This window comes from Rhinopithecus bieti, unplaced genomic scaffold, assembly GCF_001698545.2.
Source record: "Rhinopithecus bieti isolate Rb0 unplaced genomic scaffold, ASM169854v2 scaffold_44510, whole genome shotgun sequence".
In the NCBI taxonomy this organism is placed as follows: Eukaryota; Metazoa; Chordata; class Mammalia; order Primates; family Cercopithecidae; genus Rhinopithecus; species Rhinopithecus bieti.
In genome coordinates, this window is record NW_016818390.1 from 605,242 (window position 1) to 610,881 (window position 5,640).

A 5,640-nucleotide genomic window follows, 5' to 3' on the forward strand; every position below is an offset into this window, starting at 1 on the left:
CAAAGGAGAAAATTAAACCCAAGGTAATTAGAAAAAGAAAATAATACAAATAGTGGAAATAAACAATAAATGAATAGAAAACAATAGTGAAAATCAACAAATTCCAAATCAGTCTATTGAAGAGATTAATACAAAAGACAAAATAGATTAAAATAAAATAAAAATTAGGGATTTCTGGACAAGATGGCCAAATAGGAACAGCTCTGGTGTGCAGCTCCCCACGAGACCAATGCAGAAGATGGTGATTTCTGCATTTTCTTTCTTTCTTTCTTTCTTTCTTTCTTTCTTTTTTTTTTTTTTGAGACAGAGTCTTGCTCCCTCGCCCAGGCTGGAGTGCAGTGGCGGGATCTCAGCTCACTGCAAGCTCCGCCTCCCGGGTTTATGCCATTCTCCTGCCTCAGCCTCCTGAGTAGCTGGGACTACAGGCGCCTGCCACCTCGCCCGGCTAGTTTTTTGTATTTTTTTAGTAAAGACGGGGTTTCACCATGTTAGCCAGGATGGTCTCGATCTCCTGACCTTGTGATCTGCCCGTCTCGGCCTCCCAAAGTGCTGGGATTACAGGCTTGAGCCACCGCACCCGACCGATTTCTGCATTTTCAACTGAGGTACCCAGTTAATTTCATTGGAACTGGTTAGAGAGTGGGTGCTGCCCATGGAAAGTGAGCAAAAGCAGAGTGGGGCATTGCCTCACCTGAGAAGCACAAGGGGTCAGAGAACTCCCTCCCCTAGTCAAGGGAAGCTGTGAGGCATAGTGCCCTGAGGGATGGAACTATCCAGCCCAAATACTACCCTTTTCCAATGGTCTTCCCAACCCACAGACCAGGAGATTCCTTTGGGTGGATCACAATTTCTCACCACCAAGGGAACAAGACTGGATGAGAATGAGTTTGACAAATTGACAGAAGTGAGCTTCAGAAGGTGGGTAGTAACAAACTTGTCTGAGTTAAAGGAGCATGTTCTATCCCAATGCAAGGAATCTAAGAACGATGATAAAAGGTTAGAGGAATAGCTAACCAGAATAACCAGTTTAGAGAAGAACATAAATGACCTAATGGAGCTGAAAAACACAGCGTGAGAACTTCGTGAAGCATACACAAGTATCAATAGCTGAATCAATCAAGTAGAAGAAAGGATATCAGAGACTGAAGATCAACTTAATGAAATAAAGCCTGAAGACAAAAATAAAGAAAAAAGAATGAAATGGAATGAACAATCCTACCATGAAATATGGGACAAGGTGAAAAGACTGAATGTATGTTTGATTGGTGTACCTGAAAGTGACTGGGAATATGGAACCAAGGTGGAAAACACATTTCAGGACACTATCCAGGAGAACTTCCCCAACCTAGCAAGACAGGCCAACATGCAAATTCAGAAAATACAGAGAACACCACAAAGATATTCCTTGAGAAGGGGAAGCCCAAGAACATAATTGTCAGATTCACCAAGATTGAAATGAAGAAAAAAATGTTAAGGGCAGTCGGAGAGAAAGATTGGGCTACCTACAAAGGGAAGCCCATCACACTAACAGTAGATCTCTCTGTAGAAACACTACAAGCCAGAAGAGAGTGGGGGCCAATATTTAACATTCTTAAAGAAAAAAATTTCAACCCAGAATTTCATATCAAGCCAAATTAAGCTTTATAAGCAAAGGAGAAGTAAAATCCTTTACAGACAAGGAAATGCAGAGGGAATTTGTCAGCACTAGGCTTCCCTTACAAGAGCTCCTGAAGGAAGCACTAAACATAGAAAGGAAAAACTGGTACAAGCCACTACAAAACAAATCAAAATTTAAAAACCATAAACACTATGAAGAAACTGCATCAATTAATGGGAAAAATAATCAGCTAGCATCATAATGACAGGATCAAATTCACACATAACAGTATTAACCTTAGATATAAATGGACTAAATGCCTCTATTAAAAGACACAGACTGGCAAATTGGATAAAGAGTCAAAACCCATTGGTGCTATATTCAGGAGACCCATCTCAAAGACACACATAGGCTCAAAATAAAGGGATGGACGGAGAATTACCAAGCACATGGAAAGGAAAAAAAAAAAAAAAAGAAAAAACAGAGGTTGCAATCCTAGTCTCCTACAAAACAGACTTTAAACCAACAAATATCAAAAGAGACAAAGAAGGCCATTGCATAATGGTAAAAGGATCAATTCAACAAGAAGAGCTAACTATCCTAAATATATATGCACCCAATACAGGAGTACCCAGATTCAGAAAGCAAGTTCTTAGAGACCTACAAAGAGACTTAAACTCCCACACAATAATAGTGGGAGAGTTTAACAGCCCATTGTCAAAATTAGACAGATCAATGAGACAGAAAATTAACAAGGATATTTAGGACTTGAACTCAGTTCTGGACCAAGAGAACCTAATAGACGTCTCTAGAACTCTCCAAGCCAAATCAACAGTATATACATTCTTTCAGCACCATATCACACTTATTCTAAAACTGACCACATAATTGGAAGTAAAACACTCCTCAGCAAGTATAAAAGAACGGAAATTATAACAAACAGTCTTTTAGATCACAGAGCAATCAAATTAGAATGTAGGATTAAGAAACTCACTCAAAACCTCACAACTACATGGAAACTGAACAACCTGCTTCTGAATGACTACTAGGTAAGTAATGAAATGAAGGCAGAAATAAATATTTATAATTTGAAACCAATGAGAACAAAATTACAACATATCAGAATCTGTGGGACACAGCTAAAGCAGTGTTTAGGGGGAAATTTATAGCAGTAAATGACCACATCAGATAATGGGATAGATCTAAAATTGACACTCTAACATCACAATTAAAAGAACTAGAGAAGAAAGAGCAAACAAATTCAAAAGTTAGCAGAAGACAAGAAGTAACTAAGATCAGAGCAGGACTGAAGGAGATAGAGACATGAAAAACCCTTCAAAAATTAATGAATTCAGAAGTTTTGTTTTTTAAAAAAAGATTAACAAAATAGATAGACTGCTAGCCAGACTAACAAAGAAGAAAAGAGAGAAGAATCAAAGAGACACAATAAAATTGATAAAGGAGAGATCACTGATCCCACAGAAATACTAACTACCATCAGAGAATACAATAAACACCTCGACGCAAAAAAACTAGAAAATCTAGAAGAAATGGGTAAATTCCTAGACACATACACCCTCCCAAGACTAAACCAGGAAGAAACTGAATCCCTGAATAGACCAATAACATGTTCTGAAATTGAGACAGTAATTAATAGCCTACCAACCAAAACAAAAAAAAAAAAAAAAAAAAAAAAAAAAAAAGACCAGGACAGGACAGATTCACAACTGAATTCTACCAGAAGTATAAAGAGGAGTTGGTGCTATTCCTTCTGAAACGATTCCGAACAATAGAAAAGAGGGACTCCTCCCTAACTCATTTTATGAGTCCAGCATCATGCTGACACCAAAACTGGACAGGGACACAACAACAATAACAAAATTTCAGGCCAATAACCCTGATGAACATTGATGCAAAATCCTCAACAAAATACTGACAAACCAAATCCAGCAGCACATCAAAAGCTTATCCACCATGATCAAGTTGGCTTCATCTCTGGGATGCAAGTCTGATTCAACGTACACAGATCAATAAACATCATCCATCACATAAACAGAACCAATGACAGAAACCACGTGATTATTTCAATAGATGCAGAAAAGGCCTTAGATAAAATTCAACACCCCTTCATGCTAAAACACTCAATAAACTAGGTATTGATGGAACAAGTCTCAATAAGAGCTATTTGAGACAAACCAACAGTCAATATCATACTGACTTGGTAAAAGCTGGAAGCATTCCCTTTGAAAACTGGCATAAGACAAGGATGCCCTCTCTCACCACTCCGATTCGACATAGTATTGGAAGTTCTGGCCAGGGCAATCAGGCAAGATCAAGAAATTTATGATATTCAAATAGGAAGACAGGAAGTCGAGTTATCCCTGTTTGCAGATGACATGATTGCATATTTAGAAAATACCATCATCTCAGACCAAAAACTCCTTAAGCTGATAAGCAACTTCAGCAAAGTCTCAGGATACAAAATCAATGGCAAAAATCACAAGCATTCCTATACACCAATAACAGACAAACAGAGAGCCAAATCATGAGTAAACTCCCATTCACAATTGCTACAAAGAGAAAACAACTTACAAGGGATGTGAAGGACCTCTTCAAGGAGAACTACAAACCACTGCTTAAGGAAATAAGAGAGGACACAAACAAATGAAAAACATTCCATGCTCATGGATAAGAAGAATCAGTATCATGAAAATGGCCATACTGCTGGAAATAATTTACAGATTCAATGCTATCCCCATCAAGCTACCACTGACTTTCTTCACAGAATTAGAAAAAACTACTTTAAATTTCATATAGAGACAGAAAAGAGCCCGTATAGCAAAGACAATCCTAAGCAAAAAGAAGAAAGCTGGATGCATCATGCTACCTAACTTGAAACTATACTACAAGGCTATAGTAATCAAAACAGCTTGGCACTGGTACCAAAACAGATATATAGATCAAGGGAACAGAACAGAGGCCTCAGAAGTAATACCACACATCTAAAACCACCTGATCTTTGGCAAACCTGAAAAAAACAAGTGGGAGAAATGATTCCCTATTTAATAAATGGTGTAAATGTATATACCCACGATTTATAATCTGTGGGTATATATCCAGTAATGGGAAAAAAACAATTGCTTTTAGTCATGAAGTCTTTGTGTATGCCTATGTTCTGAATGGTATTGTGTAAGTTTGTCTTTTAGGGTTTTTAATGTTTTAGGTCTTACATTTAAGTCTTTAATTCATCTTGAGTTAATTTTTGTATAAGGTATAAGAAAGGGGTCCAGTTTCAGTTTTCTGCATATGGCAGGTATTTCTCCCAATGCTATCCCTCCCCTTAACCCCATCCCCTGAGAGTCCCTGGTGTGTGATATATCCCTTCTCTGTGCTCATATGTTCTCATTGTTCAACTCCCACTTATGAGTGAGAACATGCAGTTCCTGTGTTAGTTTGCTGAGAATGATGTTTTCCACCTTCAGCCATGCCCCTGTAAAGCACATGAACTCATTGTTTTTATGGTGGTATAGTATTCCATGGTGTATATGGGAAACATTTTCTTTATCAAGTCTAACATCGTTGGGAATTTGGGTTGGTTCCAAGCCTTTGCTATTGTGAATAGTGCTGCAATAAACATACATGTGCATGTGTCTTTATAGTAGAATGATTTACAATCCTTTGGATATATGCCCAGTAATGGGATTGCTGGATCAAATGGTATTTCTAGTTCTAGATCCTTAAGGAATCGCCACACTGTCTTCCACAATAGTTGAACTAATTTACAGTCCCACCAACAGTGTAAAAGCATTTCTATTTCTCCACATCCTCTCCAGTATCTGTTGTTTCCTGACTTTTTAATGATTGCCATTCTAACCAGCGTGAGATGGTATCTCATTGTGGTTTTGACTTGCATTTCTCTGATGACCAGTGATGATTAGCTTTTTTCATGTGTCTGTTGTTTGCATAGATGTCTTGTTTTGAGAAGTGTCTGTTCATATCCTTTGCCCACTTTTTGATGGTTTTTTTTTTTTTTTTTTTTTTTT